At 42.6% G+C, this 24,150-nt stretch overlaps 1 protein-coding gene across 3 annotated transcripts in view; it reads left to right on the top strand.

Annotated features, from left to right (window-relative positions):
- Window positions 1-2,294: 2,294 nt before the first annotated feature.
- The window catches only part of CCSAP (centriole, cilia and spindle associated protein), an 81,259-nt gene continuing 59,403 nt past the window's right edge, over window positions 2,295-24,150 (top strand). For 2 of the 3 annotated variants that reach the window (XM_073671533.1, XM_073671531.1), the window contains exon 1: window positions 2,319-2,515. The gene's annotated coding sequence lies outside the window, so the exon portion shown is untranslated. Of the gene's footprint in view, window positions 2,516-24,150 lie in introns of all 3 variants that reach the window. The other variant, XM_073671532.1, reaches the window with a different exon arrangement.

The following is a 24,150-nucleotide window of genomic DNA, read 5'->3' as shown; positions in this document are numbered from 1 at the left end:
AAACCAGCTAAATCTGCAGGGGGTTGAATACTACTTGTAGGCACTGTACACTCTATACATTGTTAATGTGGTTAATGACTATTCTAGCTGCAAATGTCTTGTTTTATTGCAATATCTACATAGGTGTATAGAGACCCATTTCCAACAACCACCACTCTAGTGTTTTAATGGTATATTGTGCTTGCTAACTGTGTAAGAATGCTAATGGATGTTTAGAAAACCCTAGAAAACCCTTGCACAAGTATGTTAGCCCAGCTGAAAACGGTTTGGCTGATTTGAGAAGCTATAAAATTGACCTTCCTTTGAGCTAGTTGAGAATCTGGAGCATTGCATTTGTTTGTTCTATGAAACTCTCAAAATGGCCAGAAAAAGAGAACTTTCATGTGAAACTCGACAGTCTATTCTTGTTCTTAGAAATGAAGGCTATTCCATGCGAGAAATTGCCAAGAAACTGAAGATTTCCTACAATGGTGTGTACTACTCCCTTCAGAGGAGAGCACAAACAGGCTCTAACCAGAGTAGAAAGAGAAGTGGGAGGCCCCGCTGCACAACTGAGCAACAAGACACAAGTACATTAGAGTCTCTAGTTTGAGAAATCAACGCCTCACAGCTCCTCAACTGGCAGCTTCATTAAATAGTACATGCAAAACGCCAGTGTCAACATCTACAGTGAAGAGGCGACTCCGGGATGCTGACCTTCAGGGCAAAGTGGCAAAGAAAAAGCCATATCTGAGACTGGCTAATAAAAGGAAAAGATTATTATGGGCAAAAGAACACAGACATTGGACAAAGGAAGATTAGAAAAAAGTTTTATGAACAGACGAATCAAAATTTGTGGGGTTTGGATCACACAGAAGAACATTTGTGAGACGCAGAACATCAGAAAAGATGCTGTAAGAGTGCCTGATGCCATCTGTCAAGCATGGTGGAGGTAATGTGAAGGTCTGGGGTTGCTTTGGTGCTGGTAAAGTGGGAGATTTGTACAAGGTAAATGGGATTTTGAATAAGGAAGGCTATCACTCCATTTTGCAACGCCATGCCATACCCTGTGGACAGCACTTGATTGGAGCCAATTTCATCCTACAACAGGACAATGACCCAAAGCACACCTCCAAATTATGCATGAACTATTTAGGGAAGAATCAGGCAGCTGGTATTCTATCTGTAATGGAGTGGCCAGCGCAGTCACCAGATCTCAACCCCATTGAGCTGTTGTGGGAGCAGCTTGACCGTATGGTACGCAAAAAGTGCCCATCAAGCCAATCCAACTTGTGGGAGGGGCTTCAGGAAGCATGGGGTGAAATTTCTCAAGATTACCTCAGCAAATTAACAGCTAGAATGCCAAAGGTCTACAATGCTGTAATTGCTGCAAAGGGAGCATTCTGTGACCAAAGCAAAGTGTGAAGGAGAAAATTATTCTTTCTAATAAAAATCATTATTTCTAACCTTGTCAATGTCTGGACTATAGTTTCTATTCATTTTGCAACTCATTTGATAAATAAAAGTATGAGTTTTCATGAAGAACACAAAATTGTCTGGGTGACCCCAAACTTTTGAACGGTAGTGTATTTTAATTCACTGAGATAATGACTTTTGTGTTTTCATTGGCTGTAAGCCATAATCATCAACATTAACAGAAATAAACACTTGAAATAGATCACTCTGTTTGTAATGACTCTATATAATAGGAGTTTCACTTTTTGTATTGAAGAACTGAAATAAATTAACCTTTTGATGATATTCTAATTTAGTGAGAAGCACTTGTATATTGTATTGTCTCCTTGTGTATATATTTTTCCTAAACACTGCCTCCTTTTTGGATTTAATATAAAATTTCATAGTTCTGTTTCTTTTGTTCTGTAATCGCTCCCTCCCCCGAAGCCATATACGCTACCAAAACGCAGGCGTCCGATCCGGCCTGTATTATATTTCAAATTGGGTCGTGGTGGCAGAGAGTAATAATATTTGGGCTATCGTGAAGCTGGCAGTGACCTACGGAGGCGTATACACATATTCCATGCGCTGGAATCCAGCGGTGTGTATGCCATACACTTTCTGCTCGCTTGCTGATACCTAGAAGCTGGGTAATCGGGATCGTGCGTGGGCGACTCGCTGCTCAAGCCTGACAGTGACGGCAGAGGTGGGATATTGTGTGATCTTCCCGTCCCTGACAATATATCTATCACTGCATGGAGGAATGAAGTTGAGGGGGCTGTATATAGGTGAGCTCTATGTATATACATCGCTATCTAGCTGGATGGATGGATTAGCTGCCAGTAGCAGTAGACTTAGACACTGTTACTATGACACCCGGCCCCGCCACAGAGCAGGAAGAGGCGGAGCCATCTTCAGGCTTTGGAGGGCTGATTGTATCCACATCATCGCCAAGTGTTTATGTGATACACGAGCAGCAGCTGTGAGTATTGTGCCACAGCCTATCACCCAGTGGCGAGGAGAGGAGACGGGAGGCTGCCAGGCCGATGGCACGTAGCGGCTGGTGACATGAAGCCTGCAGGTATTCCTGCCATCTCACAGGTGTCCTGGAGGAAGCCCCTGCTGCTTGTCGTGCCCCCTGTAGCAGCGGCATGTAGCGGTCGCCGGGAGCGCGCTCTGCCTTTCTGCTCGTGCAGTAGTGATCCTCCCCGCACCATCTGTCACCATGTCTTGTACAATGGTGGTTGTGCTGTAAGCTGCTTGGTGCCGTGTATTGCCATATTTGGCGTTCCTGGTGCCCCTCCAGTGGGCACGGGCGGCTGTTAGTATCACACCTGGGTCATTGTGCCCCCAGTTACCTGACTTCTGGCTCTTATGTTGCTGTTTGCCCCCTGTACCCGGGTGCCGCCGTCTTGTCGCAGGTGTGCGCTGTGACACCGGGTGTTGCCGTCTTGTCGCAGGTGTGCGCTGTGGCACCGGGTGCCGCCGTCTTGTCGCAGGCGTGGGCTGTGGCCCCGGGTGCCGCCGTCTTGTCGCAGGCGTGGGCTGTGGCCCCGGGTGCCGCCGTCTTGTCGCAGGCGTGGGCTGTGGCCCCGGGTGCCGCCGTCTTGTCGCAGGCGTGGGCTGTGGCCCCGGGTGCCGCCGTCTTGTCGCAGGCGTGGGCTGTGGCCCCGGGTGCCGCCGTCTTGTCGCAGGCGTGGGCTGTGGCCCCGGGTGCCGCCGTCTTTTCGCAGGCGTGGGCTGTGGCCCCGGGTGCCGCCGTCTTGTCGCAGGCGTGGGCTGTGGCCCCGGGTGCCGCCGTCTTGTCGCAGGCGTGGGCTGTGGCCCCGGGTGCCGCCGTCTTGTCGCAGGCGTGCGCTGTGGCACCGGGTGCCGCCGTCTTGTCGCAGGCGTGCGCTGTGGCACCGGGTGCCGCCGTCTTGTCGCAGGCGTGCGCTGTGGTGCAGGTTCTTGGATGTGGAGCGCTCACTGTGCTTTCTTTCCAGTGGACATTACCTATCCCGTCTGTTGGAATCCTGCAGGCATCCCTCTGTTTAGCCCCCGGATTTGCAGTTTGTGTGTAGTGGTCACCAGTTGGCTCCTACCTTCATACATGTATTAAGCCTTGTTGTCATAAAGATAGCGGGCATCCAAATAGAACGATATGCAGGGAGGGCTCTGCCGCTAATTTGTGGGTTTCCACTGGTATAACCATGCTGAAGTTGGTTTCTTATTTATCCAGAGTCTTATTCAGCAAAATAAAAAATTCACAATGATAAAATACAATGCAGCCAGGTGCCCTGATGTGAATACACTTAAAAGCTGCTACAAAAAATGATAAAACTGGCACAAAAATAGGCATCAAAGTGAGCACCAGTGAGTGCTATGGAAAGGGTTAAATGACTTTGGGCCACTGATCTCACACCATCATTACTCAGATAATGATGCCCCACATCTAATTCAGGTCACTGCAGCCTGGCCCAACTTGCCCACTTTTGTGCCAGTTTTATAATTTGTATAGTTGTTTTTAAGTGTATTCATATCAGGGCACCTCGCTGCATTGTATTTTATTATTGTGATTTTATTGTTAAACCTATACCAGCAGAGAAATCCAGAAATCCTATCCACTCACTGCGGAGAAGATCTGCTGTGGATTTTTCAATGCAAGATCAGTGCTATGTGACCCTAACTGTTCCTTACAGAATAATTTCACACAAGAATGTTTCCGTACGTATGGAACCTGAGTACACAGGTCTAATATTAATAATGTTTGCCAGAGCTGTATATATATTTAAGAGACCACTGCACAGTTTTCTAAAAATCACCATCTCTACATGTCTGACAGCCATTCCATTCCAGTGTCAGTTGAATTCAACCAAAGTCCACCTCATTCTACTTAAAAGGGTTGTCCGGTACTTTTATAAATATGCCAGTGTGTTTTAATGATAAATAGAAGCTTCTTTCTAATTCCCTCCTGGTGCTGATACTGCCTGTGAGCAGCGCTATCGATGGCCTCGCACAGGCAGCACGTGACCCCCGGCTGCAGCCGGCGCTGACATCCGTTGACGTCACGACAAGTTGCAGCTTCAGCCGGGGGTCCCTCTTCCACGTTCCACCGGTGGCTGCTGGTTTGTGGGTGGGGTTATTCCTCTGCGTCACACCCGGTATCCACCGTGCACTCTCCCTTTCCTCATTCATTGGGAAAGCACGCAGTGGATGCTGGGTGTGACACAGGGGAATAACCCCGCCCACAACCCAGCAGCCACCGCGAGGACCCCAGCGCTGAGTCACTCCTCACTTGTTGTGATGCCTGTGAGCGCCACCGAAAGCGCCGCTCACAGGCAGTATCAGCAGCACAAGGTAATTAGAAAGAAGGTTGTATTTAGCATTAAAACACACTGGCATTTTTTTTAAAGTACCGGACAACCCCTTTAATGTACTTCTGATTAGGTGATCACCTGAACCAAATCTTATGTAACAAGGGTAAGTATAAAAAACACTGTTGTGGTCTTCACAATCCTCTTGCAATAGGACAAGCTGGATGGCAAAACAAGTGCTAGGAATAGCCCAAAAGTAATTTGCATGAAAAAATAACTTTTAACCATGCCAAAGGAGTTGAAAAGAAAAGTCTTGAGTAAGGAAAAGAAGGGCTCAATTCTGACTTTACTAGCAGAGGGATACAGTGAGCGTCATGTTGCCTCAATCCTTAAAATTTCTAAGTCGGCAGTCCATTACAACAAGGTCAAGTAGCAGACATTGGGGACAAGAAAGCTACAGACCGGCAGAGGGCGAAAGCGACTCTCCACTGACCGGGATGACCGCCATCTTATTCGAATGTCACTCAGCAACCGTAGGATGACATCAAGTGACCTACAAAAGGAGTGGCAAATGGCAGGTGGGGTGAAGTGCACGGCAAGAACAGTTGGTACCAGGCTCCTAGAGGCCTCAAGTCATGTACAGCTAGATAAAAGCCTTTCATCAATGAGAGGCAAAGGAGAGTCAGGCTGAAGTTTGCCAAAGACCATAAGGATTGGACCATAGAGGACTGGAGTAAGGTAATCTTCTCTGAGGAGTCTAACTTTCAGCTTTGCCCAACACCTGGTCGTCTAATGGTTAGACGGAGACCTGGAGAGGCATACAATCCACAGTGTCTTGCACCCACTGTGAAATTTGGTGGAGGATCGGTGATGATCTGGGGATGCTTCAGCAAGGCTGGAATTGGGCAGGTTAATCTTTGCGAAGGACTTATGAGGCTGTGTGCCCACGATGCTTTTTTTAAGCGTTTCCGCAGTGGCTAAAAACGCTGCAGAAATGCTTAAAAAACGCATGGTAGAAGGCCTGCCATGTTCCCCAATGATAATCCGCGTGTGCTGTGCACATGCTGCGGAAATTTCCGCTGCGGATTATCATTGCGGAAAAAAATGCAGCACTACCAATTATTTTGCGGAAGTGCTGCGTTTTCGCTGCCATTGACTTGCATTGGAACGCATGCATTCCGCTTCACTAGATAAGGACATGCGGAATGCATGCGTTCCAATGTGCGGATGGTACTCCGGACCCGGGTACCATAGAAACTGTGAAAAAAAGAATAAAATAAAAAATAAAGATTATATTTACCTTCTGACGGCCCCCACTGCACTCGTCCTTTCATGCCGGCAGCTAGCGATGGACTGAAGGACCTGCGCTGACGTCATAGTCATGTGACGGGTCACGCGACGCTGACTTCGGCAGGTCCTTCAGTGTACCGCTGCCTGCAGCCAGGACGGAGGGAATCAAGACTGCGGGGGCCATCAGAAGGTAAGCATATATTTATTTTTTTATTTTTTACCATTCTTTCTGTCACAGTATATAAATCCATGCCGTTTGCATGGATTTATATAGTGTGACCAAGTTGACAAGCACTTTCCAAGTGATGCTAAAATCGCTTGGAAAGCACTTGTCAACCCGCATGCAGAAATGCAAGTGAAGAACGCTTCACATCCGCATGTCCCTGGCAGGAAAAACGCATGTACAATCCGCATGCGTTTTTTTCTGCCAGGGAGATGTAGAAACGCTCAGGAAAAAATCCTGAGCATTTTTGCATCATGGGCACATAGTCATATATATAGTACAGACCAAAAGTTTGGACACCGCTTCTGATTTAAAGATTTTTCTGTATTTTCATGACTATGAAAATTGTACATTCACACTGAAGGCATCAAAACTATGAATTAACACATGTGGAAAGTGTGAGACAACTGAAAATATGTCTTATATTCTAGGTTCTTCAAAGTAGCCACCTTTTGCTTTGATGACTGATTTGCACACTCTTGGCATTCTCTTGATGAGTTTCAAGAGGTAGTCACCGGAAATGGTTTTCACTTCACAGGTGTGCCCTGTCAGGTTTAATAAGTGGGATTTAAATGGGGTTGGGACCTTCAGTTGTGTTGTGCAGAAGTCTGGTGGATACACAGCTGATAGTCCTACTGAATAGACTGTTAGCTGCTTTTTTTCTTGCCATAATACAAATTCTAAGTAAAGAAAAACGAGTGGCCATCTTTACTTTAAGAAATGAAGGTCAGTCAGTGCGAAAAATTAGGAAAACATTGAAAGTGTCCCCAAGTGCAGTTGCAAAAACAATCAAGCGCTACAAAGAAACTGGCTCACATGAGGACTGCCCCAGGAAAGGAAGACCAAGAGTCACCTCTGCTTCTGAGGATAAGTTTATCCGAGTCACCAGCCTCAGAAATCGCAGGTTGACAGCAGCTCAGATTAGAGACCAGGTCAATGCCACACAGAGTTCTAGCTGCCGACATATCTCTACAACAACTGTTAAGAGGAGACTTTGTGCAGAAGGCCTTCATGGTAAAATAGCTGCTAGGAAACCACTGCTAAGGACAGACAACAAGCAGAAGAGACTTGTTTGAGCTAAAGAACACAAGGAATGGACATTAGACCAGTGGAAATCTGTGCTTTGGTCTGATGAGTCCAAATTTGAGATCTTTGGTTCCAACCACCATGTCTTTGTGTGACGCAGAAAAGGTGAACAGATGGACTCTACATGCCTGGTTCTCACCGTGAAGCATGGAGGAGGAGGTGTGATGGTGTGGGAGTGCTTTGCTGGTGACACTGTTGGGGATTTATTCAAAATTGAAGGCATACTGAACCAGCATGGCTACCACAGCATCTTGCAGCGGCATGCTATTCCATCAGGTTTGCGTTTAGTTGGACCATCATTTATTTTTCAACAGAACAATGACCCCAAACACACCTCCCGGCTGTGTAAGGGCTATTTGACCAAGAAGGAGAGTGATGGGGTGCTACGCCAGATGACCTGGCCTCCACAGTCACCAGACCTGAACTCAATCGAGATGGTTTGGGGTGAGCTGGACCGCAGAGTGAAGGCAAAAGGGCCAACAAGTGCTAAGCATCTCTGGGAACTCCTTCAAGATTGTTGGAAGACCATTTCCGGTGACTACCTCTTGAAGTTAATCAAGAGAATGCCAAGAGTGTGCAAAGCAGTCATCAAAGCAAAAGGTGGCTACTTTGAAGAACCTAGAATAGAAGACATATTTTCAGTTGTTTCACACTTTTTTGTTAAGTATATTATTCCACATGTGTTAATTCATAGTTTTGATGCCTTCAGTGTGAATGTACAATTTTCATAGTCATGAAACTACAGAAAAATCTTTAAATGAGAAGGTGTGTCCAAACTTTTGGTCTGTACTGTATATGTACACTGTGTGCAGAATTATTAGGCAAGTTGTATTTTAGAGGATTATTTTTATTATTGATCAACAACTATGTTCTCAACCGAAAAGACTCATAAATATCCAAGCTTAATATTTTTTGAAGTTGGAGTGTTGTTTTTTTTTTTTTAGATTTGGCTATCTTAGGAGGATATCTGTTTGTGCAGGTAACTATTACTGTGCCAGATTATTAGACAACTTAATAAAAACCAAATATAATCCCATCTCACTTGTTTATTTTCACCAGGTAAACCAATATCAGTGCACAAAATATAGAAATAAACATTTCTGACATGCAAAAACAAAAAAAAAATTAGTGATCAATATAGCCACCTTTCTTTATGATGACACTCAACAGCCTTCCATCCATAGATTGTCAGTTGCTTGATCTGTTTTCGATCAACGTTGCTTGCAGCAGCCACCACAGCCTCACAGACACTGTTCCGAGAGGTGTACTGTTTTCCCTCCCTGTAGATCTCACATTTTACGATGGACCACAGGTTCTCTATGGGGTTCAGATCAGGTGAACAAGGGGGCCATGTTGTTATTTTTTCTTCTTTTACACCTTTACTGGCCAGCCACGCTGTGGAGTAGTTGGATGCTTGTGATGGAGCATTGTCCTGCATGAAAATCATGTTTTTCTTGAACGATACTGACTTCTTCCTGTACCACTGCTTGAAGAAGTTGTCTTCCAGAAACTGGCAGTAAGTCTGGGAGTTGAGCTTCACTCCATCCTCAACCCGAAAAGGTCCCACAAGTTCATCTTTGATGATCCCAGCCCATACCAGTACCCCACTTCCACCTTGCTGGCGTCTGAGTTGGAGTGGAGCTCTCTGCCCTTTTCTGATCTAGCCTCTGGCCCATCCATCTGGCCCATCAAGAGTCACTCTCATTTCATAAGTCCATAAAACCTTTGACCAATCAGTCTTAAGATATTTCTTGGCCCATTCTTGACGTTTTATCTTATGTTTCGTGTTCAAAGGTGGTCGTTTTTCAGCCTTCCTTACCTTGGCCATGTCCCTGAGTATCGCACACCTTGTTATTTTTGATACTCCAGTAACGTTGCAGCTCTGAAATATGGCAAAACTAGTGGCGAATGGCATCTTGGCAGCTTCACGCTTGATTTTCCTCAATTCATGGGCAGTTATTTTGCACCTTTTTTGGCCAACACGCTTCTTGCGACCCTATTGGCTATTTGCCATGAAACGCTTGATTGTTCGGTGATCACGCTTCAAAAGTTTGGAAATTTCAAGACTGCTGCATCCCTCTGCAAGACATCTCACAATTTTGGACTTTTCAGAGCCCGTCAAATCTCTCTTCTGACCCATTTTGCCAAAGGAAAGGAAGTTGCCTAATAATTAAGCACACCTTATATAGGGTATTGATGTCATTGGTCAACACCCCTCCTCATTACAGAGATACACATCACCAGATTTACTTAATTGGTAGTTGGCTCTCAAGCCTATGCAGCTTGGAGTAGGACAACATGTATAAAAAGTATCATGTGATCAAAATACTCATTTGCCTAATAATTCTGCACACTGTGTGTATGTATGTATGTGTGTATGTATATATATAATATATATATCTCTTGTACCCATACATAAATATTATTATAGGAAAAATAAATAAAAGTACACATTTGGTATCGCCACGTCTGGAACGACTTGACCTATAAAACTTTCCCTCTAATGAACCCCTTTAGTGAACATCGTAAAAAAATAATCAAAAAAAAAAGGCAAAAACCAATGCTTCATCATCATACTGTCAAACAAAAAGTGGAACAAAAACGCAATTAAAAAGAAAAAGAGAAATGTAAATAAAAATGGTATCGCTGAAAACATCATCTTGTCCCGCAAAAAACAAGCCACCATACATCAGGCAAAAAATAAAAAAAGTTATTGATCTCGGAATAAAGTGATGCAAAAAATAATTATTGTTTCTACAAAATTGTTTTTATTGTAAAAGCGCCAAAACATAACAAAAAATATAAATGTGGTATCGCTGCAATCGTATTGACCCGAAGATTAAAGCTGCCTTATCAATTTTACCATACTCGGAACAGCATAAAAAAAAAAAACAACAATTCCTGAATTGTTGTTTTTTGTTTATTCTGCCTCCCAAAAATCGGAATAGAAAGCGATTTAAAAAAAAAAAAAAATTCATGTGCCGAAAGTGGTATCAGTAAAAACTTCATCCGTCCCCCAAAAAAACAAGCCCTCACTTGACTGTCAGCAGAAATTATGTAAAAATTATAATTCTCAAAACATGGCAATGCAAAAAACTGTTTTTTGTTTTTGTTTTTTTTTAAAAAGCGTCTTTTAGTTTGACAGCAGCCAATCATAAAAAGATATAAATCTAGTATTGCTGTAATTGCACCCACCCGAAGAATAAAGTCGTCTAATCGCTTATACCGCACGAGGAGCGGCATAAAAAATTAATAAAACCAATTCTTCATCTGCTGTTGATTTGTTCATTCTGCCTCCCAAAGATTGCAATAAAGCTCATTTATCTTGCTCTCTACGCTGAGCACTGACATAGAGGTTTCCATGTAAATTTCTGAAATATGTGATTCAAATGAAACCTCCTGCAGAAAATTCCCTATAATGAGGCAGATGGAGGCTCTGTGGACGCCGTCTTGCATATGATCCGGCGGTGTCCGTATTTTTAGGCGTGCATAAGAGTGTTGTCGGCCACAGTTTTGTGCATCTCTGAAAAAAAGGACACCGCTGAGCAGAGGCCAGCCGAAGTCCAGAGTAACTCTGATGCCTCATTATAGTGAATGAATCACTCGGGTGTTTCATCTGAATTGTCACTCGGAGATTTAAATGGAAACTCCCGATATCAGTGCTCAGCTTAGAGCACAGGATAAATGGGAACATTAAATATAACATTTTGGATCACAATTAAAGTTTTGACTCTATTCACAAAAAAAAAGTAAGTCTCCACTCAGGTCCGTCCTCTGTTAACGTCAATATAAGGGGCTTCCACGTTACTGGTAACACAAAAGCTCTGGAAAAGCGAAATGGCCCTTGCCCCCAAAATTCAGCAAATACTGTGCTCCCAAATCCGAATGCTCCACAGTGTGCTTAATCCGCAGTTAGCGGAACTCCAATATGGTGGTCCTTCCCTTCTGATCTTCCCCATGTGCCTCAAAAGTAGTTTTCTACCACATATGGGGTATCGGCGTACTCAGGAGAAATTGCACAAATTTTCAGGTCCATTTTCTCCTGCTATTCTTGTGAAAATGAAAAAATTGGGGGCTAAAACAACATTTTTGTGGGAAAAGTATTAAAAGTAAGTAAAATTCTGTGAAGCACCTGTGGCTTCAAGGTGCTCACTGTAACACCGTTGCCAGCTTGCCTGCATGACTTCTCCTCCCCCTCCATGCAGGTACGCTGGCGTACTCACTGCTCCGGCCTGCTGCGTGGTCCTCTTCTGCTGGCATGTCTCCTGCTTGTGCATGCTACACTTCCTGGCAGCTGGCCTAGTGTTTGCATGGCACCGCTTCCCCATTCTTAAAGGGGCAGCGTGCACATAGTAAAATTCCCCCAGTGAATAGCCGGGAGGCATTAGTATAATGAGTTCACCTGCTGGATGGCTATCAGCCTATTACTGAGAGTCATTCGGGATAAAAGACTCCCTCTATTCAGCCATGTTTAAACGGGCCAGTTTTTTGTGAACGACTATAGAGCGAATGGTAGGTCGTTCACCTTATCTCCACCCAAGGGTGTGGTATGGGGTTTAAATACTTAGCCTCCCCTGACTTACTGAACTCTGAATGCCTCAACAGGCTAACACCAGACATGTTTGTGTTGAGCTGACCTGAACCATGTGGAGTTGCTAAACTCTGAACAAGGACTGTGTTTTGCATGACAACTTTGTTTTGTTTGTTTTCCTGTTTTGCCCTAAGGGCGGTGTTTATTATTTTGGACTCAATGTTGGTTTATACAGGATTTTAAAATATTTAGATTTGAGAGTCCTCAGTGGTTGATACCTTTTTAATGACTAACTGAAAAGATGGTAACAAATTGCAAGCTTTCGAGACTACGCAGGTCTCTTCATCAGGCTAATATACCACAAAATCTACCATCTTTTCAGTTAGCCATTAAAAGGTATCAACCACTGAGGACTCTCAAATCTAAATATTTTTCTATCTACTGGCTAACACGGTACAAGAATATATATTTTCCCTATACAGGATTTTAATAAACCAACAAGAGATTTAAAGAGACAGCGTACCTGTGCCTACCTCCGTGTGCAGCTGAGTGAGCAATCTATCACATGCAACATTGTCAATGAAAGGGAATCCATCACCAGCAAAATGCTTTTAACCTGCAGATATGGGCTTGCCCTTATCCGAACGCTGCTGCAAGAAAATTAACTTTATTCTCCCAGCATTCTGTTTGTCATGGGGGTGGTGCCAGCGTGGGTTGTGTCACCTCTCGGTGGCAGTAACTGCGCCCCCGGCCCTAACTGACACTTCCTCTGCATTGGGGCCGACTGTCAGTATGGACCAGGGGCACGGTTACAGCCGCCGCTCTCTGCTCAGAGCGGTGACTGAAACCGAATGCTGCTGGAGTGAATACATTTCATTTTCTCCCTGCAGGGTTCAGCTAAGTGCAGGCACTGGGCAGGTTAGTAACACTATTAACCTGCCGATTAATCCCATATCTGCCGGTTAATAGCGTTTTTGCTGGTGCCAAATTCCCTTTAAATATGCACGTAGGATTATTAATTGCATATTTGTGCTTGATTTAATGTGCCACTGTATTCCCAGCTTGTTTTAGCTCCTTTTTATTTTTGTTTGTGCCTGCAAATCTCTGAACATTGTCTTGTCTATTCACCTTCATTGCCTGTCTAGCGAATGCACCGTGCATATGTACCTGTTCCATTACGCCGATGTTCTCCTGTGACTTTGTTTGTTTGCGCCTGTGCGCCAGACTCGGTCTATTTATTACTGTTGACCATCTAGCGCATGCGCATTGTATAGCCTTTCACGGTGCCTGCACATTTGTAGAACAAACTTTATTCATATTTAGTTCCCACACATGCGGAATTATCATTTCCGGACGCCGACCTGATGTCTATGGCAGGGTTTCGCTGCTTTTTCCGGTAATTACTCATTAACCAGATGTTTTAATATACTAAATTATCTGCATATATAAAAGTTATACAATGTGGCATACACACTTACCTTTACCCTTGAGGAAACCACAACTGGTGGGTGATACAAGTGGGGTCTCTGGACCTAATTTAAATCATATGCCTCATTCAAGGTTTTACACCTTCTATGTAACTTAGTTTTTTTTTCTGTTAATACAGTTTCACCTGCTACTTGCTCATTATTTAGGTTTGGTTTGTGTGGCTATTTTTACTTTCATTATAGTGATCTTATTTAACTCAACACTGGACATTCCACATATATATTGTTTTCCCAGAAGGTTTTCATTTATATACAGTTGTGCTCAAAAGTTTACATACCCCTGCCGAATTTTTGCTTTCTTGGCCTTGTTTCAGAGAATATGATTGATAACAAAAAAACTTTTTCTCCCCTCATGGTTATTGGTTGGGTGAAGCCATCTATTGTCAAACTACTGTGTTTTCTCTTTTCAAATCTTAATGACAATCAAAAACATCCAAATGACCCTGATCAAAAGTTCACATACCCTGGTGATTTTGGCCTGATAACATGCACAGAATTTGACAGCTGTGACCTGTTTGCTTGTGTGTGCATAAAAGCTGAGTCAGTTTCTGGGATCCAGACAGACTCCTGCATCTTTCATCCAGCCACTGACGTTTCTGGATTGAGAGTCATGGGGAAAGCAAAAGAATTGTTAATGGATCTACGGGAAAAGGTAGTTGAACTGTATAACACAGGAAAGGGATACAAAAAGATATCCGAGGAATTGACAATGCCAGTCAGCAGACTTCAAACTGTGATTAACAAATGAAAAATCAGGGGCTCTGTAAAAACCAAACCACGGTCAGGTAGACCAACAAAAATTTCGGACACAACTGCCAGGAAAATTGTTCGGGATGCAAAGAAAAACCCACAAATAACATCAGCTGAAATTCAGGACCCTCTGAAAACTATTTAGCTATACTAGAGCTATAACTATATAGAAGGCACTGTAAGAAAAATGGGCTACATGGTGGAGTCGCAAGAAGAAAGTCTATCCTGCGCAAATGCCACAAAGTATCTCGTCTACAATACGCCAAACAGCACAGAGACAAGCCTTCTGGAACAAGGTCATTTGGAGTGATGAGACTAAAATTGAACTTTTTGGCCACAACCATAAACATTACATTTGGAGAGAGGTCAACAAGGCCTATGATGAAATGAACACCATTACCTACTGTAAAGCGCGGAGGTGGATCGCTGATGTTTTGGGCATGTGTGAGCTACAAAGGCACAGAAAACTTGGTAGAAGTTGAAGCAAAAATGAATGCAGCACGTTATCAGCAAATACTGGAGGTAAATTTGCACTCATCAGCCCGGAAGCCACGCATGGGACGTACTTGAACGTTCCAACATGACAACGATCCAAAACACAAGGCCAAGTCGACCTATCATTGGCTACAGCAGAAAAAGTGTAGGTTCTGGAGTGGCCATCTCAGTCTACTGACCTCAATATCATTGAGCCACTCTGGGGAGATCTCAAGCGCGCAGTTCATGCTAGACAGCCCAGGAATTTACAGGAACTGGAGGCTTTCTGCCAAGAAGAATGGGCAGCTTTACCATCTGAGAAGATAAAGAACATCATCCACAACTACCACAAAAGACTTCAAGCTGTCATTGATGTTAGAGGGGGCAATACACGGTATTAAGAACTGGGGTATGTGAACTTTTGATCAGGGTCATTTGGATGTTTTTGATTATCATTAAGATTTAAAAAGAGAAAACAGTAGTTTGACAATAAATGGCTTCACCCAGCCAATAACCATGACTGGGGAAAAAGTTTTTTTTTATCGTTCATATTCTCTGAAACAAGGCCAAGAGAGCAAAAATTCTGCTGGGGTATGTAAACTTTTGAGCACAACTGTATTCTATATCATGAGCTTTGCTCATTTTCTTATCCGTTTGTCTGTGCTCACCACACATCTAGATAAGTTCCTTGAGGGGTCTAGTTTTCAAAACTGTGTCACTTGTGGGGGGTTTCCACTGTTTAGGTACATCAGGGGCTCTCCAAACGCAACATGGCGTCCGCTAATTATTCAAGCAAATTTTACAATCAAAAAGTCAAATGGCGCTCGGTTCCCTTCCGAATCCTGCTGTGTGCCCAAACAGTGTTTTTTTTCCCCACGTATCCATTTTTTCCTGTTACCCCTGCAAAAGTAAAAAAATTGGGTCTAAAGTAACATTTTTGTGAAAAAAGTTAAATGTTAATTTTTTTCTTCCACATTCCAAAAATTCCTGTGAAGCACCTTAAGGGTTAATGAAGTTCTTGAATGTGGTTTTGAGCACCTTGAGGTGTGCAGTCTTTAGAATGGTGTCACTTTTGGGTATTTTCTGTCATAAAGACCTCTCAAAGTGACTTCAAATGTGATGTGGTCGCTAAAAAAAATGGTTTTGTAAATTTTGTTGGAAAAATGAGAAATCGCTGGTCAACTTTTAACCCTTATAGCTCCCTAATAAAAAATAAAATTTGGTTCCAAAATTGTGCTGATGTAAAGTAGACATGTGGGAAATGTTATTTATTAACTATTTTGTGAGATATACAGTACAGACCAAAAGTTTGGACACACCTTCTCATTTAAAGATTTTTCTGTATTTTCATGACTATGAAAATTGTACATTCACACTGAAGGCATCAAAACTATGAATTAATACATGTGGAATTATATACTTCACAAAAAAGTGTGAAACAACTGAAAATATGTCTTATATTCTAGGTTCTTCAAAGTAGCCACCTTTTGCTTTGATGACTGCTTTGCACACTCTTGGCATTCTCTTGATGAGCTTCAAGAGGTAGTCACCGGAAATGGTTTTCACTTCACAGATGTGCCCTGTCAGGTTTAATAAGTGGGATTTCTTGCCTTATAAATGGGGTTGGGACCATCAGTTGTGTTGTGCAGAAGTCTGGTGAATACACAGCTGATAGTCCTACTGAATAGACTGTTAGAATTTGTATTATGGCAAGAAAAAATATTGTACTTCATGATAGTGGTAACGTTTCTTCGATATCACTTGTGTTTATTTGTGAAATAAACGGAAATTTGATGAAAATTTAGCAATTTTCAAAATTTTAATTTTTATGCCTTTAAATCAGAGAGATATACAGTACAGACCAAAAGTTTGGACACACCTCATTTAAAGATTTTTCTGAATTTTCAAGACTATGAAAATTGTACATTCACACTGAAGGCATCAAAACTATGAATTAACACATGTGGAATTATCTACTTAACAAAAAAGTGTGAAACAACTGAAAATATGTCTTATATTCTAGGTTCTTCAAAGTAGCCACCTTTTGCTTTGATGACTGCTTTGCACACTCTTGGCATTCTCTTGATGAGCTTCAAGAGGTAGTCACCGGAAATGGTCTTCCAACAATCTTGAAGGAGTTCCCAGAGATGCTTAGCACTTGTTGGCCCTTTTGCCTTCACTCTGCGGTCCAGCTCATCCCAAACCATCTCGATTGGGTTCTGGTCTGGTGACTGTGGAGGCCAGGTCATCTGGCGTAGCACCCCATCACTCTCCTTCTTGGTCAAATAGCCCTTACACAGCCTGGAGGTGTGTTTGGGGTCATTGTCCTGTTGAAAAATAAATGATGGTCCAACTAAACGCAAACCGGATGGAATAGCATGCCGCTGCAAGATGCTGTGATAGCCATGCTGGTTCAGTATGCCTTCAGTTTTGAATAAATCCCCAACAGTGTCACCAGCAAAGCACCATCACACCTCCTCCTCCATGCTTCACGGTGGGAACCAGGCATGTAGAGTCCATCCGTTCACCTTTTTTGGAGGAATTGGGTTGGTGCTAAGCCTAAAAATATCAAAGCTAATTCCATCGAAAGTTCAGTCTTTTTTAGTTCTTATCTTAGATTCAGTTTACTACCAGAAGTGGCAGCCTTGGTATTCGTGTCAGTAAATAATCTTTTCATGATACTCAGAAAGGCAATGTCATTGTTGGGGACCTTGACCTCATATATTCCAGCAGTGCTATGTACCCACATGCACATCAGCCAATTGCAGCAAGAGATACTGATGGGCAAAAGGCTGCTCAGAGGGTGTTTCTAAGAAAACTGTTTCTTCCGTGGCATCCAATGCTCTCTTATGGTGGCTAAGTGTAGAGATTCTATCAGTAGGCTGTCCATGGGTATATCAGATTACAGAGTCATAATAACAAGCAAAAGTATGGGGGAGCGCATCTGAGAGACTGTAGTACAGTGTGTTTGGTCAGACCATGAGGAAAGGAGTTTATCCAACATGAAAGAACTTCTGGCAGTAAGATTTGCGATTGAGAAATTTCTCAGCTCTTTCCAAAGCCGTCATGTTCTTATACTGTTGGACAATCGAACAAGAGTGGCTTACATCAACTTTCAGGAATATAGGGCAGCACGGTGGCTCAGTGGTCAGCACTGCAGCCTTGCAGCGCTGGGGTCCTGGGTTCAAATCCCACCGCGGACAACATCTGCAAGGAGTTTGTATGTTCTCCCCATGTTTGCGTGGGTTTCCTCCGGGTTCTCCGGTTTCTTCCTACACTCCAAAGACATACTGACAGGGAATCTAGATTGTGAGCCCCAATGGGGACAGCGATGATAATGTATGTAAAGCACTGTGGAATTAATGGCGCTATATAAAAATAAAGATTATTATTATTAGAATAAGTTCTCCCTCTCTAGTGGCAGCAACGGAGCAAATTTTTCCAGATGGCAGAAAGGCATCTCTTGTCATTAACAGCGTTGCACATTAAAGGAAAAGAGAACAACAGGGCAGACTTCCTAAATTGGCTAAGACCAGGGGAAATGGGCCCTGAATCCGACAGTCTTTCAGCAAATAGTAGGTCTACAGGCCTTCCAAATATAGACTTGGTCGCAAACACACTGAACAGGAAGGTAAAAGAATTCTTCTCGCTAAATGTCAGGGAAAGTAGAATCCTTCCAGATTGCATGGAACTTCGACCTAGCCTATGGCTTTCCTTCTATAATGATGATCACAACATTACTAAGGAAGATCAGGGAAGACCAGGCAAGGATAATCCTAATGGCCCCATTTTGTCCCAAAAGACCATGGTTTTCATGGATGAGGCTAATGTCGATCTCTGATCCATGGAAATTACCAAAGATCCCGGATCTTCTCACCCAAGCTCTGGTCTGGCATCCACAAGCAGCAGGCCATCATTTGACAGCCTGGAATTTGAAAGGTTACTGTTAATCCAAAGGAGGTTTTCTCAAAGTTTAGTATCTACTTTACTTAAAAGCAGGAAGCCTCTAACAACAAAACTATATGGTAGGAAATGGAAAAAGTTCCTTTCTAGTTCAGGGGAAAGTCTTGGTGAGGAAATTCCTATTAAGTCTATCCTAGAGTTTTTCCAGAAAGGATCAGAGCTTGGGCTATCCACTAGCACTATTAAGGTGCAGATCTCTGCCTTAGCGGCGTTGTACAAGTGTAACCTGAAAGGAAATAGATGGATAGCTAGGTTTATTTAACCCTCCGTCACATACAATAGGCCTGACAGGCACATCTCTTTTATTTGGCGGGAGTTTTGAAATGTTTGTATTTCAGAGTTATTAGTTTTATGTTAAGTAAATGTTTTTTTTGCACCTGATTATGTGTAGTCTCTTTTATTACATCCCTATGAAGGTCACTGATCACTTTTAGAGCACTGAAATTGCAAACATTAGATATTATAGGTATTTTTCTAGCCTGCGCCTGACAGTCACATTGTATGTGAACTCGTTAGAACCGATATTGTATGTGACGGAGGGTTAAGCATGTGATAAGTCTAGGCCAATCCCTAGTCTGAAGACTGCTTCTTGGGATCTGAACTTGGTGCTGAAGATGTTAACCAATTTCCCCTTTTGAACTACTAGAGATGTCATCTGTTAAAAATCTTACCTTTTAAGGGCTCATACCCATCTGCGTTAATAAAATCTGTCCTATGTGATGTTGTTCCTGAAAAGTCGGACGGGTGTCATTCGAATACAGTGCGATTTTTCTCACCTGGCATGCGAATGCAGTCCGTATGCAATGTGATTTTAACATTAGCTTTTACATAGAGTAATTCTGTATTTCATTTAAAGCTAGTTTTCAAATTAAATATTCTTAAAAACCTAGATAGGTAGATAGAAATGTGTGAGTGAGATATATATTCAGTGCTTTGCTTGTGTATCTTACTGTACATGTATATAATAACTTAAAAAAAAATGTTGTGGGGTCCTCCATAATTTTTATTAACCAGCTGAGGGAAAGCCGACAGCTGGGGACTGATGTTTCTAGCCTGGGAAGGGGGTAATACACATGGAGCTTCCCAGGCTACTAATATCCGCTCACAGCTGTATACTTAGCCTTTATTGGTTAATAAAATGGGCCCCCCCCCCGGCCTCCTTCCAGACTTCAGACATCAGCTCTCAGCCACCCCAGAAATAGAGCATCCATAAGATGTCCCAAATCTGGCTCTTAGCCAACGCTTTTCCCACTTGCCCTGGTGCAGTGACAAGTGGGGTAATAGTATTGGGTTTGATGTCGGCTTTTTATTGGCAGCTGACATGAAGCCCAGGGGTTAGTAATGGAGAGGCGTCTGTAAGACATCCCCATTTCTAACCCCAGAGTCAAATTGTAAATAATGCACATCCAGAATAAAGTCCCTTTAGTAGAAATACACACTGATACCTTTATTTGAAATACATACCCTCCCCCCTTACCCATTTATTATGGAAAAAGGAAAAATAATAAACCACCATATTCCTCACCTGTCCGACGAGAAGATAATCCATTTGTCCTGCGACGAGTCCAGCTCTGCTACATCTAGATGCCTTGCTGTATTGTTTAATGATTCGACCATTGTACCTGGCATCCAGCAGAGACACTGAGCTGAGCATGATAGCGCAGCATCAGTGACTAGCAGCGACGTGAGAAAGGTGAGTGGAGTTCATAGCCAATAATCTCCGTTCACCTCACGGACGTCAGTGCTAGCTGCTTTTTTTTATTTTTTTTTTTTATTTCAAGGGTTTTTCCAGCATTTTTGGGTTGTCATATTTACTGGCATTTTCCAGTTGTATTTCATCCGTCATTCAACAATGAAGAAACCACTAGACACAAAAACACTCAGACCCCTGACTGTCTTTCGAGCCTCCACATTTACAATATAAGTCAAAGTATAGAGCGTTTTCAGAGCAGAAGCCGCCTGAAGACTGGTCAGGTCACTTCTTTTAGCCGCTTGGAGTCATTTGAAAACTGAAGTGGTAAAAAGACCCTCAAGAGACTGAACATATGAACAGAAAGTCCTTTTTACATAGAAATGCACATGTTCTTGCTTTTGAGTATTTTCTGAACACTGTTTCAGGCAGAATCCTTCTGAAAAAGACATTGTGTAGCACGGTGGCTCAGTGGTTAGCACTGCAGCCTTGCAGTGCTAGGGTCCTGGGTTCAAATCCCACCAAGGACAACATCTGCAAAGAGTTTGTATGTTCTCCCAGTGTTTGTGTGGGTTTACTCTGGGTTCTCCGGTTTCCTCCCACACTCCAAAGATATACTGATAGGTAATTTAGATTGTGAGCCCCAATGGGGACAGTGCTGATAATTTGTCTGAATTGTAAAGCGCTGTGGAATATGTTGGCGCTATAAAAATATTATTATTGTGTGCACATACTCAGCATTTTCACTTAAGTGTCTTAAGTGCACCATCATGTACAAGACAGTGTGTACACTGGTATGAGCACACTGTGTCTTGTAAATGCCAGCGGACACGCATAGATTTGAAGCAGAGTGGTTGTCAGGAAAATAGCGAAGGTTTTGTAGAAGTGTGTGTGTAATCCACCTCTCTCTCTCTCTCTGTATGTATGTATGTACAATGAGGAAAATAAGTATTTGATACACTGCCGGTTTTGCAAGTTTTCCCACCTACAAAGAATGGAGAGGTCTGTAATTTTTATCGTAGGTTCACTTCAACTGTAAATAAAAAACAGAAAAATCACATTATTTGATTTTTACATAATTAGCATTTTATTGCATGAAATGAATATTTGATACAATAGAAAAACAGAACTTAATATTTGGTACAGAAACTTGTGTTTGCAGTTACAGAGGTCAGACATTTCCTGTAGCTCTTGACCAGGTTTGCACACACTGCAGCAGGGATTTTGGCTCACTCCTCCTTACAGATCTTCTCCTGATTTTTCAGGTTTCGCAGCTGTCGCTTGGCAACATTGAGTTTCAGCTCCCGACAAACATTTTCTACTGCTTCTTACAGAGCCACTCCTTAGTTGCCCTGGCAGTCTGTTTTCCAACATTGTCATGTTGGAAGACCCAGCCACGACCCATCTTCAATGCTCTTACTGAGGGAAGGAGGTTGTTGGCCAAAATCTCGCGATACATGATTCCATCCATCCTCCTTTCAATACGGGGCAGTTGTCTTGTCCCCTTTAGAGAAAAGCACCCCCAAAGTATGTTTCCCCACCATGCTTCATGGTTGGAACAGTGTTCTTGGGGTTGTACTCATCCTTCTTCTTCCTCCAAACACCGCAAGTGAAGTTGATACCACAAAGTTCTATTTTCGTCTCATCTGACCACATGACCTTCTCCTCTGGATCATCCAGAACAGGGGCACTTTGAGTGCCATGCAGGATTTTAATCCATGACGGTGTAGTGTGTTGCAAACAGTAATGTTTGAGACTGTGGTCCCAGCTCTCTTCAGGTCATTGTTCAAGTACTCCCATGTAGTTCTGGTCTCATTCCTGAACTTTCTCAGAATCATCCTTACCCCACGAGGCGAAATCATGCATGGAGCCCCAGGCCGAGGAAGGTTGACAGTCATCTTGTGTTTCTTCCATTTCCTTAGACAGCTCTTTGGTCTTGGCCATGGTGGAGAGGTTGGAGTGTGATTGATTGAGTGTGTGGACAGGTGCAATTAATACAGGTAATGAGTGCAGCGTAGGAGGGCTTCTTTAAGAAAAAAATAACACGTCTGTGAGAGCCAGAATTCTTGCTGGTTGGTAGGTGATCAAATACTTATTTCAGGCAATAAAATGCAATTTAATTATTTAAAAATCATGCAATATGATTTTCTGTTTTTTCTAAGATTCTGTCTTTCACAGTTGAAGCGTACCTATGATAAAAATTACAGACCTCTCCATTCTTTGTAGGTGGAAAAACGTGCAAAATAGACTTATCAAATACTTTATTTTCCCCACTGTGTGTGTGTGTATGTATGTATGTATGTATGTATATATGTATAATATATATATATATTCACATTTTACATACAGTTTTCGCTTGGAATTCACCACTATCTTTATTTTGTATTTTTTTAGCCAATTCATGGCTCTCGAAGCCTGCAGTGGTTACAAAAGATGGAACATATGCACAGCAAGCCGTTTTTACATTGTTCATTTTTTTTATTTTATTTAAGTGCTTCTTTTCAGGTCAGTTTCAGGTGCAATCTGCCTGAAAATTAAGTTGTGCACGTATACCCTTGGGTTATGTGCACACTGAGACCCCGATTCATTAAGACTGATGATGTTCACACCGGTCTTGATGAGGAGTCTTGCTGGAGTCAGACGCTCCTGATTGAATAAGAAGTGCATGGCTCTTAATGAATCAGGCGCATCTGACAAGTGGCTGCGCCTTGCCACAAATCTTACTTTAGTCAGGAACTGGTGTAAGATTCCTTGTACAAGCAAAGCCATAGCTAGCTTTGGCACCGTGCTCCCATCCCGCCCATTTTAGTAGAGCTGGGGAAAACTGTAAACCCAATGTCACAAAACTTTTGTCCAGCTCCATGTTGCTCAAAAATGTTAATTTTTGAAGACCATTTACTCCAGAATTCTACGTAATAACATAGTTTTTAAGGTTGAAGGAAGACTAAGTCCATCTAGTTCAACCCATAGCCTAACATGTTGACCCAGAGGAAGGCAAAAAAAACCATGTGGCAAACACTAAGCTCCACATTGGGGAAAAAAATTCCTTCCCGACTCCATACGACAATCAGACTAGTTCCCTAGATCAACGCCCTATCAAGGAATCTAGTATATATAACCTATAATATTATACTTTTCAAGAAAGACATCCATGCCCTTCTTAGATTTTAATAGTAAATCACTCATTACAACATCATGCGGCAGAGAGTTCCATAGTCTCACTGCTCTTACAGTAAAGAATCCACGTCTGTGATTATGATTAAACCTTCTTTCCTCCAGACGTAGAAGATGCCCCCTTGTCCCCTTCTCTGGCCTCAGAATTAAATGATCAGTAGAAAGGTCTTTGTACTGTCCCATCATATACTTGTACATAGTAATAAGATCACCCCTAAGCCTTCGTTTTTCCACAGTAAATAACCCCAAGTGTAATAACATGTCTTGGTATTGCAGACCCCCCAGTCCTCTAATAACCTTGGTCGCTCTTCTCTGCACCCGCTCTAGTTCAGCTATGTCTTTCTTATACACCGGAGACCAGAACTGTACACAGTATTCTAAGTGTGGTCGCACTAGTGACTTGTATGGAGGTAAAATTATGTTCTCTTCATGAGCATCTATGCCTCTTTTAATACATCCCATTATTTTATTTGCCTTTGCAGCAGCTGCCTGACACTGGCCACCAAACGTGAGCTTGTCGTCCACCAATACACCCAGGTCTTTTTCAGTGACAGTTTTGCCCAATGTTTTACAATTAAGCATATAATTATACATTTTATTTCATGTCCAGCTCCATGTTGCTCAAAAATGTTAATTTTTGAAAACCATTTACTCCAGAATTCTGGCATAATCACTTTGACAAATCGGTGCCAAAGTCTTTTTGCTGAATTTTTGGAGTGGAAGCGGAGGAGAAACTCCAAGGGCCATATACA

This window comes from Phyllobates terribilis, unplaced genomic scaffold, assembly GCF_046119375.1.
Source record: "Phyllobates terribilis strain yellow unplaced genomic scaffold, ASM4611937v1 Scaffold_3__8_contigs__length_932513732, whole genome shotgun sequence".
Taxonomy (NCBI): Eukaryota; Metazoa; Chordata; class Amphibia; order Anura; family Dendrobatidae; genus Phyllobates; species Phyllobates terribilis.
This window is presented reverse-complemented; position numbering and strand designations above follow the sequence as displayed.